Raw genomic sequence first — 16,935 nt, 5'->3', positions numbered from 1 at the left:
TGTGCACTTGTATATAAACATGCTCAAATGTGAAATTTTTTTCAACAAGGGAATTTGAAATTACCTTGAGATTACGTTAGCAGACAATTAAGTATTTCATGATTTTTATTCTAATTAAGCTCTCTTTATTTGTAATCGCTGCCCCAGTCTAAAAAGCTACAAGATGAATGAAGATTAATGAAAAAAGTTTTAGATTGAGCTAAGATTGCATTTAATTTTATTTCTCTGCAAAGTTCTCATTATTGGCAAATATCTGTATCCTTTAGAAAGACAATCTAAGTAAACGTGGGCTGGTCTCAATTCTACTTTCAGCCTGCAATAAAGCTGTCATAGGGATTTACCAAATAAAATAAAATAATGATCAGTAAAGAGTAGCAGGATCAACAGTTCAGTCAGACTAAAAATGTAGAAGCATCTTGTCATCCTGAAGAAAAAAGCAATTTAATGATAATAATAAAAAGTTGCTCTGGCTATTATGTGTTGATTTTTGTGTTTTCCTTTTGTGCTATAAATTGCAGAATTCAGGCTTTTAAATATTTGTAGATGCATCAAGGAACATAAACTTAAATAGTCTTCCTTGGAGAGAAATCAATAGTTACAGTTCTCTCTTTTTACACAATATGTTTCTCATACAAAAAGTAGAACCAAATAATGTTCTTATCAAACATAGAGATGGTTCTTTCACACTCAGATGACTCAGCTAAATTGAAGGTAGGATTCTATAATGTCATGTAATTGCAGCGTCTCCTAATTCTAGGAGATAGAGTGTGTTGTCCTAAACATGGCAAGCTGTAATGCTGTGCCTTAAGGAAAGAAGTCTTTCTTTCAAAGCCAGAAGCCAGCCTGTATAAATCCTTGATTGCTTCACCGGTGCAAGATTTGAAAAGTGAAACCAAGCACCAGCCACTGCTTCTGTCTCTGAAACTTTTTGCCTACAAATATTATTACGGGTCTGCAGTGTATGCCTTGGTGTCCTGTGTTCTGGTTGCTCCACAGTCACTTACTGCTAAGGTTATCGTGCCTATAATGATTTGTACATTCTGTGGGATTATACTTTGATTTCTTTCAAATAAGCTTACAGTTGCCTAATTTTGAACAAATCTTACTTTGTATTCAGCAGTTCTATTAAATTTACTTACTATTATGTAAGTTATGTGTAAATCTGTCTGGATTTCCAAAATACCTAAAATATCATATATAATCTTGGCAGGTTAATTTTTCCCCCTGCAAGCTATAGATATATTTTTTGTTTTCATTTTAATGCTTTTCACTCTCCTGGACTTTCAGCAGCAGGGGAATATAAATATTCATAATCCATTAATCTTTAAAATTTGCTAATTCTGGTTTACTAATTGAGGAATGTGTGTTAAATTTTATGAAATAATTAATTGGGTTTTAAAGGTGATTGCATTATTTTTCTCTTCTTGTTAGAAGGTAAGTTATAAATTAACATTCAAATCTAAATCTCTTTCAATCCTTCAGTAAACTCAAACAGTGATGTGTTTTTCTTTTTATACAAAACAGAATTCAATGTGATAATGATTTGGACATTTTTGTATCAAGATTAATGTAAGAGGATATGATTTTATTTATTTAAATGTCCTATGATTTCAAAATGTCAAGATTTTACTGCCCATTAAGATTTGTTGGGAAGTATTCACAGAATTTCTATTTCTTAGAAGAATTCACATGGGATGGATGAGGCTAGTTGGATCTGAAATTCTCAGGGTTGACACTTTTAGGAAAATAAATTGTTAACAAATCTGGACACATCCCACCTTTTCATTTGTTGTTGGGTCATTTTTGCAATTTGTTTGCATCATATTATAGGTGACATTATTAGGAAAATATTGCTCAGAATACCATCTTTTCAAAAACAGCATTCTATAATGATGGCCTTATTAATTCTTGGTCCTGAAAGTCTTTATTTTCTCTCCTCCTCTGTCTTCCTTTCTCTGATTAGGCTATCAACTTTGTTAATTTTAAACTTTATAATTGTGACTGTGCTATTTTCTGTGCATTTTTATTTGTGATGTTAATTTCCATCTTTTATTATTTACTGTCTTATGTTTCCCTTTCAGTTTGCTGGCTGTGATTTCATCTACCTTCTAAAGACAGAAATGTTAACAGTAATTTAATTTTTAATTTTTAAAATTTATTTAATTAATTAATTTATTGATTTATTTATTCGCAGGCAGAGTGGATAGTGAGAGAGAGACAAAGAGAAAGGTCTTCCTTTTTGCTGTTGGTTCACCCTCCACTGGCCGCTGCGGCCGGCGCACCGTGCTGATCCGATGGCAGGAGCCAGGTGCTTCTCCTGGTCTCCCATGGGGTGCAGGGCCCAAGGACTTGGGCCATCCTCCACTGCCTTCCCGGGCCATAGCAGAGAGCTGGCCTGGAAGAGGGGCAACCGGATAGAATCTGGCGCCCCAACTGGGACTAGAACCCTGTGTGCCGGCGCCGCAAGGCAAAGGATTAGCCTGTTAAACCACGGCGCCGGCCTAATTTTTTTATTTTTAATAAATTCATCAGAAACTAATTAATTTCCTTGAGGGATATTCCACTTTGTTTTGTGCTTTGCTCTTATGTACTTCAAAATACTTTCTCATTTCTTTAGTTACACCTCTTTTAACTTTTGGGTTATGTTTTCTGTTGTTATCTAGTGAACTTTTCGTCTTTTTTGAAGAAAAAAAAAATTTTTTTTTTTGACAGGCAGAATGGACAGTGAGAGAGAGACAGAGAGAAAGGTCTTCCTTTTTGCCGTTGGTTCACCCTCCAATGGCCGCCGTGGTAGCGCGCTGCGGCTGGCGCACCGTGCTGATCCGATGGCAGGAGCCAGGTGCTTCTCCTGGTCTCCCATGGGGTGCAGGGCCCAAGCACTTAGGCCATCCTCCACTGCACTCCCTGGCCACAGCAGAGAGCTGGCCTGGAAGAGGGGCAACCGGGACAGGATCGGTGCCCCGACCGGGACTAGAACCCTGTGTGCCGGTGCCGCAAGGCGGAGGATTAGCCTAGTGAGCCGCGGCGCCGGTCAGAAAGTTTTTTAACATAAAGATAACAGATTTCATATATTTCATAGATACAATTCTAAGAATTCTAAGGAGATAAACACCCCCCCACCTCTTTCCCTCAAGTCCACCTCCTTTCTACTGTTTTTTTTTTTTGCAGTAACATAATTCCAATTCACTGTATAATTACAAGCTTAATGCATCACTGACCATAATGTTCAAAAAGTAAAATGTAGAAAAACCATTGTTCCACAGTAATATAGACAAGAGCTATAAAGTAATAAAATCAAGATATATACTAGTCAGATCCCAAAGAAGTTGAAAAAACACTCTCATTTATATAAATTATTTGAAATTAAATGTGGTCAATTGGAGTAATCCCTTAGGACCAAAACTTGTGAAAAAGAGAGAAATTGGGACCAGTACTGTGATGTAGTAGGCTAAGCCTCTGCTTGCTAGGTCAGCATCCCATATGGCACTAGACTCTGCTTTATCTCATATTAGCATAGTTACATCAGTTTCCTTAGTGATTAAATAAGAGGTTATAATTTAATGTAATTTTTCTTCTTTTAATTTAAAACTTGTCTTTTCAAATTTAAAAATTTGACAAATATTGTAAATAAATATTAAAACTGCAACTCAGGAAGAAAAAGATATCTGATGTACTAAGGAGCATCTACAGATCATTACAGAAACATTCTTTCATAATATCTATGCTGAAAAAAACACAGATGTTTATCATACTTATCAGTAGAAGAATGTGCAAATATTTTGGCTTATTCATACTATTTGAAGTGAAAATAAATGATAAACTACAATTTGATGTATACATTTACAATTAATTCCATGTTATGTAAAATAAACTTTTTTTACATTTCTCTCTATATATATATAGTATTCCATACAGTATATATATATATATATATAATAGTAATAATATATATATATATATAATATATACATACATACACTTAAAATTATGGTATATTATATATATGTATTTCCAGGAAAAAATTCTACTACATATTAAATAAATTAATAAAATTTCTTAGAAGATGCAGAAATTGGAACACTACATCTCTAAATGTATAAATAACTGTTTTGTATATTAATTATTTCATTTAACTAAGACTAAGTGTAAAGGATATTTAACAAACTACTGAAGATTCTATAATTACTATCTGTAGTTTTGTTTTTATACATTTGGGTGAAAATCTCATTTTCTTAACTATTCAAAAATAGAGATATTTTCTGAATAGTAGTTGTCAACAAATGTGTCTGACCTTATTCCAGGAAATAAAGCTAATTTGGAAATTATATTTTTATCTGACAATCTATAGAAATTGCACCTGTATAAATTATATTCCAAAAGAAATACATTTCTAAGAATCAAATTATTATCTACTTATATATTTTGCTCTTTTTATTTATATAGATTTATTTATATTAATTTATTTATGTTGAAAATCAGAGTTACAGAGTTAGAGAGGAAGGAAATGAGAGAGAGACAGAGATTGAAGGAGAGAGAGAGAAAAAGAGAGAGCAATCTTCCATCCACCGATTCACTCCTTGGCTGGGCCAGGGCAAAGCCAGGAGCCGGTAGTGTTTCATCTGGATCTCACATATGGATGGCAGGGGCCCAAACACTTCTGCTGTCTTTCCTGGTCCATTAGCAGGGAGCTGTCTCAGAAATGGAGCAACTGGGACCAGAACGGGTGCCCAAAAGTGATGCCAGCATTGCAGGCAACAGCTCAATCCACTACACCACAATGCTGGCCCTTATTTTGCTTTTTCTCAAAACCTGTTCACGTCTACAGCAGACTACATGCACTTGGAACATGTTGCTGATCTTCTTTATTGGAGCAATTCTGACAAAATGAATGCAATTTTATGAGTAATATATGGATAGTGAAAAGATTGAAACAGATTACAGCCGATGATATAATACCCAACTGCATATGATAACTATTTAGTGAATATTTAAATAAAACGCATATGATTCAATTTCATATAGTTTTATAAAGGTATTTAATGTAATTGCAAATATATGCTTTTAAAAATTATTTAATATGAGGGGGCTGGCTCTGTGCTGCAGTGTGCTAATGACCTGGCCTGAAGTGTCGGCATCCAATGTGGGCGCCGGTTCGAATCCTGGCTGCTCCACTTCTGGTCCAACTCTCTGCTATGGCCTGGGAAAGCAGTAGGAGGTGGCCCAAGTCCTTGTGTCCCTGCATCTGTGGGGAGACCTGGAGGAAACTCCCTGCTCCTGGCTTCGGATTGGCACAGCTCCAGTCATTGCGGCCAATTGGGGAGTGAACCAACGGATGGAAAACCTCTTTCTCTCTCTCTGCCTCTCCTCTCTGTGTAGCTCTATCAAATAAATAAATAAATCTTTTAAAAAAATTTAAAAAAAATATTTATTTGTGAGACAGAAAGGCCCAGAGAGACATACAGGAGACATATAGGGCTTAGTGAAGGCCAAAGCCAGGAGCCAAAAATTCAATCCAGGTCCCTCAGAAGGGTGACAGGAAACCTTAGCCATCATCACTCTCTAGAATCTCTATTACCATTAGGAATAAGCAGGAATTAGAGGCTGGAACTTGTTATTGAAATCTGGTACACTGATGTAGCTGTGGACATAACAACTAAGTTAAACACTCTTCCCAATAATTATAATTTTATCTGCATTTTAAAACTTACTTTTAATTTAAGCTATGATATGTATTTTCAGTAGAATTTTAGAGCACATTTCATCAACATGGATTTAGCTATATTAATTTTTACAAGATTATTTTAATTTTATTTGAAATAAGAAAGAAAAAACAGACAGGAAGACAAAGAGAGATATGCTCTCCACTGGTTCATTTCTCAAATGCCTACAATTGTCAGGGTAGGTCAGACCAAAAAGAGGAGCCTAGAACTCAGTCCATGTCTCCCACATAGGTAGCAGAAGACTCAAGGATTTAGTCATCACCTATTGCCTCCCATAGTGAGCTTTAGCAGGAAGCTAGACCAGAAATTTAGCTGGGACTAGAAACAGCTATTGATATGGGATGCAGGTTGTCCAATCAGCAAATTAACTTTTGTGACAAAATGTTGGCAACTGAATTTAGCAGGTAATAATAATTTCATAAATCAAATCAATGCATTGACCAACACACTTGATAATATCACATAAAAATATGCATAAGCCCTTGCAATGTCATAAAATACATTTTAAGTGAATAATTTAATTATGTTTTATATAACTACTTCTTAATGGAAATGGATTATTTCACTTAAAATCTGAATACTTTTCCCATGACATTTCTTGGTATGTTTACACACTGCTTTATCAGCAAAGTTTTATCATATTTTTTTTTATTTCTCTCTCTCCTTTTTTCTCCCTCTTTATCTCTCTCTGAGTATGTGTGTGTCTTTGTTTGCTTTGCTTCTTTATCTAAATGCAGCTACAAAGGATAAGCCAGAATACTGATACATCACTAAAAAATTTGGCTCTGCCAGATCCTGGATATATGACATTCATATATAGCTGATGATTAATTGCCACTCATCATACTTTACAAATGATTTCTCATTAATGATGTTAAAGAATGTGTTAATTATTTCTAGAATATAAAGGATAAAAACAAAAATGCTTTATAAAGTGTAATAAAGTTCATTAGTAATATCTTTGTACTTTCAAATTTATTTACTTTTCTTTTTTTTCAGGTCTATTTCATTTATTTTTTTAAACCTTTATTTAATGAATATAAATTTCAAAAGTACACCTTATGGATTACAATAGCTTCCCGCCCCCCATAACTTCTCTCCCACCCGCAACCCTCCCCTTTCCCACTCCCTCTCCCCTTCCATTCACATCAAGATTCATTTTCAAGTCTTTTTATATACAGAAGATCAGTTTAGTATATATTAAGTAAAGATTTCAACAGTTTGCACCCACATAGCAACATAAAGTGAAAAATACTGTTGAAGTACTAGTTATAGCATTAAATCACAATGTGCAGCACATTAAGGATAGAGATCCTACATGATATTTTTTAAGAATTGATTAATTTTCTATGCTATTTCAAATTTAAAACCAAGTTTTTTTTTTCCATTTTCAATTATATTTATATACAAAAGATCAATTCAGTATATACTAAGTAAAGATTTCATCAGTTTGCACCCACACAGAAACACAACGTGTAAAAATACTGTTTCAGTACTAGTTATAGCATTACTTCACATTGGACAACACATTAAAGACAGATCCCACATAGGATGTAAGTACACAGTGACTCCTGTTGTTGATTTAACAATTTGACACTCTTGTTTATGGTGTCTCCCTAGGCTCTAGTCATGAGTTGCTGAGGCTATGGAAGCCTTTAGGGTTCGCCGACTTTGATCTTATTCCAACAGGGTCCTAGTCAAAGTGGAAGTTCTCTCCTCCCTTCAGAGAAAGGTACTTCCTTCTTTGATGGCCCTGTTCTTTCCACTGGGATCTCACTTGCAGAGATCTTTCATTTAGGTGTTTTTTTTTTTTTTTTTTTTTTTTTTTTTTTTTTCCAGAGTGTCTTGGCTTTCCATGCCTAAAATACTCTCACGGGCTCTTGAGCCAGATCCGAATGCCTTAAGGGCTGATTCTGAGGCCAGAGTGCTATTTAGGACATCTGCCATTCTATGAATCTGCTGTGTATCAAGCTTCCCATGTTGGATCATTCTCTTCTTTTTAATTCTATCAGTTAGTATTAGCAGACACTAGTGTTGTTTGTGTGAAACCCTTGACTATTAGACCTATCAGTGTGATCAATTGTGAACTGCAGGTGATCACTTGGACTAGTGAGATGGCATTGGTACATGCCACCTTGATGGGATTGTATTGGAATCCCCTGGCACGTTTCTAACTCCACCATTTGGGGCAAGTCCGATTGAGCATGTCCCAAATTGTATATCTCCTCCGTCTCTTTTTCCCACTCTTATATTTAACAGGGATCACTTTTTGGTTAAAATCTAAACACCTAAGAATAAGTGTGTGTTAATTACAGAGTTCAAACAATAGTACTAGAACAAAACAAAAATACTAAAATGGATAAAGTATTACATTGTACATCAACAGTCAGGACAAGAGCCGATATAGTCCCTGTTTCTCATACTTTTCTTATAAGTTATCAAATACAAACAAACAGAACATCCTACCCTTTTCTATATTATACACCATGAATTCCCACCACCAATTCTTTAGCAGAATTCAACTTGAGCTACCCTAATTTTATAAATTTGCTCTGTATAATTTTTGAAATGACCAGCATCACCTATATCTTTAGATAAGGATTATTCATCTCAGTATTTCAAGGAACAGTTTCTTTTAAAGATTAGACCCACTTAACACCTGAATGCCTACAGAAGCACAAATCAGAATAGGGTGTCACTGCTGTATATGAAGAGAGAGGATGACAGATTAAAGCATTGTTCATCAACCAGGAAGAGGCACCGACGGTAAGGTAATTGTAACCCTAAAGCAAAAGACAGAATTTTATTAGCAAAGGCCATAAATATCAGCTTAAATCCACAGGACAAAATCAATTCTGCTAGGTGGTACTTTTAGTATATTAACATATCTCTCTGTTTCTGTCAATTCATCCTATTTTGTTCTCCTGAAATAGTTCTATTATAAAAGTCTCAAAACTCCCTGTTGTATCATTTGATTCCCAGTAAATATTAATACTAGTTTTGAAGAGTCCCTTGAAATACACATTTTTGTTATGAGATAACATTAAGAACAAAGTATCTATATATGAATACTGCACTATACACATATTAGAGTAATAAAATACATCTATTTCTGCAACAATTGTGTAATACATAGTATAATTAATGGATGAAAACATAGCAATAATTTTGATACAATAATAGCCTATCTGAAAAATTATCCTTCTGTAAAACTTTTCTTTCGATTTAAAAAATGTACTCTAGCTATCAAACCAGTTTCAGCAATTTCATGTCATTTTAGATAATGGCCTATAATTATATTCATTCATCTTTTTCAGTACATCTAATGCTCTAAAGCTTCCAAAATATAAGATTCTATTATGAATAGTTTTTAGGAGGGTATATATGGCAGACCACATAGCCAAGTGATGCTTTGTTTTGTTTCAAGCAGTTGCTAGAGTTATTTAATTAGGTATTTGAGCATTAGCATATAGTTAGAAAATATGCACTCAAATCTGAATGTGTTCATTTTGGATAGCCCCATCCACAGGGTCATCTGATGTACTCTTGGCAAAAACTTTTTCGTTTCCAAGGCCAGAACTGCATGGGCCCACAATTTATAGACTTAGAACAATACTCTATTTCATTGATATCCATATGTACTTTCAGGGTGGTGGTGATGGAGCAGTCTCAAAGCTTTAATAAGAACACAGACCTTTGTCCTGAAACCCTAGAGTTCTATTCTCTTTGTGTAGTTATTAAATTATTATAGTAAATGCACAGAATTCTGTTTGGGAGAAACCTGGGGAAATCAGTCCTGTTTACACATTCTGTTGGAGTCTGGTTTCTTCAGTCAGTGGAGTCTAAAATCTGTCTCATGCAGGAAACTACATAAGGGCTCATGACTCTTTAAATGGGGCACTGACAGACTCTATCATCTAACTGACTGTTCTGATAAAATATATTGAGCAATATCTCCAAATTTGGCTATCAATTTGCTTTGTTTGCCCCAAGCTCGACTTCTTCTAGTAAGCACCTACGTAATTCTTTGGTTCCCTGATGCCACCATGACATGCTTTTGATTGTCTAATATTTATTTTATTTATCAAAAGACAAAGTGACAGATAGGAAGCAAGAGACAGAGAGGCAAAAAGAATTTCCATCTTCTGGTTGTCTTCCCAAATGGCCACAGTGGCTAGGAAACTACATCCAGGTCTCCCACATGGGTGCAGGGACCAAAAATTTGGTCCATCTTCTACTGCTTCCCCAGGAACATTAGCAGCAACCTGTATGAATGCAGAGCCACCAGAGGTTGAAACAGTGCTCCACATGGGATGCCAGGATCACAGGCAGGAGGAGTAATCTGATGTACGACCATGCCTGCCCCATGTTTCTGATCATTAAGCACCACTATGTGGACTCTATTATTTTGAGAACTTATCATTCTCATTCCTACCATCACATCCTTTAAAACAATAAATTGCTGTTAGTGTCAGCTAAAACAACCTTCACAATGATGTTAGTATGCTTTTCATCAGCATATTACTTAATATTATTTTGGTCATTAATTTAGCTCCACACAAATCCTGCCACATATAGTTGAATGCTAACCTCCTCACAATATGTAATACATTCCCTTTAACAAGTCTAAACCTTTCTGCTTTCTATCATTCTTATACCACCTTCCATAGTAATTCTAACATTATCACTTCATTGAATGTAACATAACTCTGTTTTTTCAGGTCTCCAAGTGCCAAACTAAGAGCAATCAGCATTATCTAGTGAGTTCCTTGTCTTGTGGGGGTGTTTATTCCTGTGTTACATGTGTGTATCCCCATGTTGATAAACTCTCCCTTATCTAAGATCACGTTCTACTCTTTGTTGATTCCTACCAGCATTTTTTTGTCTAGGACTTTTATTTATTTCAGGCTATATTTTCTTCACTGACCTGGTTGTTCTAGAAATTTCCTGGTTGGAGTATCTTGTGACATAACTCTGGTTATGGAGCACATGCTTGGAATGGAGATGTGGGAAGATCCTGGGGAAGTCCATGTTGTCTTGTAAGACAGAGGCCTCTACCTTATCTAGCAGAGCTGGGGAATGTACAGTCCAAGGACCACATAAGGCCTGTGAAATCATTTGGTCTGACCCTACCAAGGCAATCAAGGCGGGACTCTAAATTCAATGAATGAAAGCAGACGATTTGTAAGGCGATAATTTTATATGGACTGTGAATGATGCTATGAATACGAAAAGGCTCTTGACGGAAAACAGGTTTCCCACCTTTGAATTACTGAGAGAAACCCTTTAACAAAAAGTAATGGCCATTCCTGAGTCTTCTGGAGAATATGGGAATTTAATGCCTTCCAAATTATAAACCAAATTCATGCATCATTAATATCGGTCTCTCATTTCCTCTCACTCAGTACCTTTACATAAAGAACATACTAAGTATTTTGGGGAAGTTAGACCTCTCTGGAGTTGTGATTTTAAAATGATTATAAACATTTCCAAAGCAAGAGCTTGTTGGAGAAAGAAGATTCAGTTGCACCAGGAAAGACAGGACACAATTCAGTCTCTCTCTTTGCTTCATTCACCTTTAATCAACATAGATTCGATATCATCATTAGGGTTCAGAAAATAAGGTATAGCATTCAAGCTTCTTATTAATAGCAAAGACAACAAACAGTGCCTAAAACCAAAACTGAATCTAAAACAATAACTAAATAAATAAGTGTTTTAAAAATGTCACAGGAAACACACACTTTAAATGAAAGAATAATTACCAAATCATCCCCAAAGATTAAAACTCATGTTGGCCTCACACACTACCTCCGCAGTATCTAATGCCAAAAGACAATGTAACTTAGTCCACAGGGTTCTTAAAGAACAAAACTATAAACTAAAAATGTTATATTCAAGTAGTAATCAGACATTTATAATATGCAAGAAAGAAAGCCATATGCGAGTGTAATTCTGGATAATTTTGTAATTCTGGATGACAAGAGAAAAATACAAGTCAATAAATATAGTTTATTAAAACATTTATCAAATCAACAAACACATATATTAATGTAGTCATGAAAACAGTTAACACAGATCAAAGAAAACTTTAAAATTTGGAATTAATTCAAAGAGTTTTTAAAATCATGAATGTTATATATATGGATCTTGTTAAAATTAGTAAAATAAGAGTGAGCATTTGTTCTAGCAGATAAAATGCTGATTAAGATGCCAACACCCCACATAAGAGTATATTTCTACTTCATTTCATGTGACATATCTTGATAGATCTATCTTGATAGAAACAAATCTTGTGTATGTATGCATTTGCTAGAAGGAGTATGGAAATATTGCAATACTGGAGATATGGATCAGTCATTAAACATTATGTGTTATTTACTGTCAAAAAGTAACTTGAATCAATTACATGTGTCATTCAGCTTTCATTTTCTGTTTCATCTTTAGATATTATTTTTCATGTTTTAACCTTTTCATACCACGTACAGATGAAATAAAATTAACTATTTTTACAAAGACACCAAGAATTTTCAACCCAGAAACAATCTTGAAATGATTTTTTTGACTTTATACACTTTCACTGCAGTCTTATTTCAGACCTCAGTTCTGACAAAATTTCTACTGCTTTTATAGTAAGTTACCCTTAGCTGAATATGTGCATAACTAGTCCCAACACAACCAGCGTGTCAAAATTTTCGGTACTTCAGCAGTAAATGTACCATGCTCAATGAAGTTAATGTGTGATTATCTAATTTGATTGGCTTTTTTGTAAATACTACAGGTAATGAACAAACTGAAACTAGGGTAATGGTATATTTATGAATTATTATTTCTGCTATCTATTGTCCCATCTCTCAATAAAACACTCTAAATGTACTGAATTCCCCATATTTTTTTTATTTATCTCCTTTATGTCATCACAAATTACATTTGGTTTGAATCATCAGTTATGTATCTAAGTGTCTCAATATCTATCAATCTGTCTGGTCTGACTATGTCTATGTATCATTTGCTTATTATCTACATATGTATCTATCCATCTCATTACTTTGGAGAGATGCCATTCCTCACAGTAAAGAAAATTTTTTCTAAAAATAGCTACTAATCATTTTTTTCTAGAGCATGATTATCTTTAGAAAACATAGGAAAATGTCAATGTAATTTAGATGTGTGAGAAAGTAATTATGACAGAGGTTAATTTAAATTTATGAGAATGTACTAACATAAAAAATCTTTCAGAGAAGCCAGGGAAAATTTTAAAAAACAAAATCTATTCCCTTTCTATATAATATAATTTATTTATATTATAAAAATATTCTATCCAAATACTCATAAAAGCATATGCAGATATGATCTGATTTCTAAATGTGTATGTAAAGAGAAACAAATTTAGAAAATAGCATAATTATCAATGGAATTCTATAGGCCATAGTGAGTTGACTGACCTATTCAGTATTACAAAAATCCAAACAAGAATATAATATCCCGCAAAGGTATCATTTAGAAGTTCAGGAAAAATAAAATATTTTCTAGATGAGCAAAAGTAGAAAATTTATCACTACCAGTCCAGTCTTATAAGAAATTCTGAAGGAAGTCCTACATTAGAAGAAAACATCATGAAACACATGCTGGGGCTGGCATTGTGGCGCAGTAGATTAATTCTCCACCTGTGGCACGGCATCCCATGTGGGCGCCAGTCCTAGTCCCAGTGGCTCCTCTTCTGATCCAGCTCTCTGCTGTGGCCTGGGAAAGCAGTAGAAGATGGTCCTAGTGCTTGACCCCCTGCACCCAGGAGGGAGACTCTGAAAAAGCTTCTGGCTCCTGGCTTCGGATCAGCTCAGCTCCAGCTGTTGCAGCCATTAGGGGAGTGAACCAGAGGATGAAAGACTTTTATCTCTGTCTCTCCCTCTCCCTGTCTGTGAATCTACCTCTCAAATAAAAATATCTTAGAAAAAAAATATAAAAAGAAAACACATGGTACTAATAAATTCACTAGCACAGCAGGTACAACCAGGAACTAATCAACAAAATAATAAGTATTATTTCCTATCTATCAATACCTACCTTGAAAGTAAACACATTAAACTCCCCAACCTAAAATTCAGGTAGGCTGAATGCATGAAAAACCAAGACCCCACTATATGCTGCCTACATGGAACTCACTTCACAAATTAAGATACACATATACTAAATGTGATGGGCTGGAAAACATATACAGGGAGTTGGGAACCAAAAGCAAGCAGGAGTAAATATACTCATATCAGATAAACAGACTTTAAATTAAAAACTGTAAATTAAAGAAGTAATAATATGATATATTTATAAAATAATCAATTACCAAGAAGACATAACAGTCATTTATCTGTACATATATGAATCAACAAACACACAAACATACACACTCACTCAACACAAGGCCACTCAGATATATACAGCAAATACTATCAGACATAACGGGACAGGATATATAGACTCTGATATAATTATTGTGAGAGATTTCAACACCTCATTGTCATCAAAGAACAGATCATCCCAACAGAAATCAAGACACATATACTGAAGTTCAACCATAGAATTGAATAATTGTATCTAGCAGGCATTTTCAGAACATTTCACCCAACAGCCTCAAAATACACATTCTTCTCATTAGCACATGGAATCTTCTCTAGAATGCATAATATGTTAGGCCACAAATCAGTTCTCAGTATATTAAAATAAAATCAAACCTTGTATCTTTTCAGACTTCAAAAGAATAAATATGAAATCAACAAGAACAATAGAACATTTACAAGTATATAGGAATTAAACACATGCTACTGAACAGCCAGTAGGTCATTGAAGAAATGAAAAAAGGAACTAAAATGTTTTGAAATACATGATAATGAAAATACAACACACCAAAACCTGTGGTATACAGTAAAATGGTATAGAAAGGGAAGTCAATAGCATTAAATGCTTACATTAGAAAAGGAAATATCAGGGCCAGTACTGTGGCAGAGTGAAAGGTGTCTGCAATGGAAATTATAAAACAATTACGAAACCAATAATCAAGGACACTGAAAAATGGAAAGTCATTCTTTGCTCATGGATTGGTACATAAACGTCTATACTACCTAAAGCAATCTACACATTCATAGATATTATTTACAGAATTATAAAAAAAGCAATTCTAAAATTCATATGGAATCACCATAAGAGCGGGAGTACGCAAAGTGATTGAGAGAGGGAAAAAATCAAGCTGGAGACATTACGATATCTGACTTCAAGGCACACTAGAAAGCTAGGGTAATTAAAATAACATTGTACTGCTATAAAAAAAAAACACATAGGTCAATGTAACAGAATAGAGAGATTAGTCCGTACATGCACACCCAACTGATTTTTGACAAAAGTGCCCAGACCATAAATTGTAGAACGGACTATCTCTTCAACCAATACTGCTGGCAAATTTGGATGTATATAAGTAGAAGAATGGATGTTCCTACCTCTCCTCATATGCAAAAAATCAACTCAACATGCATCAAACACTTAAATTTAAGATCTGAGACTATGAAGTTGCAGGAAGATAATGTAAGAGAAACACGTCAAGAGATTGGTGTAAATGAAGACTTTTTGGTAAAGAATCCCAAAGCAAAATTAGACTAATTGGATTATATAAAACTCAGAAGCTTCTGCATAGCAAAATACACAGTCAATAGAGTGAATAAACATCCAATAGAATAGGAAAAGTATATCTATTAGTAAACTACAATAAAGTATCACCTCAACCTGTCAGTGGCTACTTTATAAATGACAAAGAGCAACAAATGCTGGACAGGACATGAAGAAATGGAAACTCTTTTTTAAGATTTATTTATTTTTTGAATGTCAGAGTTACACAAAGAGAGAAGGAGAGGCAGAGAGAGAGGTCTTCCATCCACTGGTTCAATCCCCAGTTGGCTGCAATGGCTGGAGCTGTGCTGATCTTCAGTCAGGAGCCAGGAGCTTCCTCCAGGTGTCCCACATAGGCAGAGCGGCCCAAGGGCTTTGTCCATATTATATTGCTTTTCCAGGCCAAGCAGAGAGCTGGATTGGAAGTGGAGCAGCCAAGACTCAAACTGGCGCCCACATGGGATGCTGGCATTGCAGGCAGCAGCTTTTAAGCCGCTACACCATAGGGCTGGCCCTGAAATGGGAACTCTTATACACTGTTTGTGGAAAGGCAAATTATTGCAGTCACTGTAGAAAATGGTGGAGATTTCTTTAGAAACTAGAAATAGATGTACCATATGATCCAGCAGTCCCACTACTCTGTATATACTCAAAATACAAGAACACATTTTAGCAGAGATACCTGAACCACCAAATTTATAATAATATTGTTCGCGTAGGCAAAATATGGAATCAGCCAAGGTGTCAGTCTTCAGATGAATGTATAAGGAAAATGTGTTACACACAAACACACACACACACAGAGAATATCACTCAGCTATAAGAAAGAATGAGATTCTATAATTTGCATCAAAATGGTCATCACTGGAGGACATCATGTAGAGTAAAGTGAGCTGGACACATAAAGACAAATACCAGATATTCTCACTTCTATGTGGAAGCTAAATTTTTAAGAAATATCAAAAATTAAAACAAAATGAAGTGACTGTGTGTATCAACTTAACTGCAATACAGTGCTTTCTAACTTTTGTTATTAATATTTGTCAAATTGTTACATTATATACTACTATAGAATTAATGATCTGTGAGTGTATGAGTGAAGTTGAACATCTTTTCATTTTGTTATTGTTTGCAGACCTTACCTTTATTCTTGCTGATTTTTTATTCACTTTTATTTTTGAATATTTTATTGAGTGGAATATTAAGCCTTTAATTATAATGTAAACTAAAATATATATCTCTAAAATAATAAATAAGATATTTAAAGCTCATTGGAACCCTTATTTCTGAATCATTATACTTCATAAAACGTATAGACCACACAAATTCCTTGGATGTTATCCCCGTCAACAATGTTTGCCGGCTGGTGCCATGGCTCACTTGGCTAATCATCTGCCTGAGGCACCGGTACCCTGGGTTCTAGTCCCAGTTGGGGCGTCAGATTCTGTTCAGGTTGCTCCTCTCCCATTTCAGCTCTCTGCTGTGGCCCAGGAAGGCAGTGGAGGATGACCCAAATGCTTGGGCCCTGCAGCTGCATGGGAGACCAGGAGGAAGCACCTGGCTC

Source organism: Lepus europaeus, chromosome 12 (genome assembly GCF_033115175.1).
Source record: "Lepus europaeus isolate LE1 chromosome 12, mLepTim1.pri, whole genome shotgun sequence".
In the NCBI taxonomy this organism is placed as follows: domain Eukaryota; kingdom Metazoa; phylum Chordata; class Mammalia; order Lagomorpha; family Leporidae; genus Lepus; species Lepus europaeus.
Note: the sequence above shows the minus strand (reverse complement) of the source record.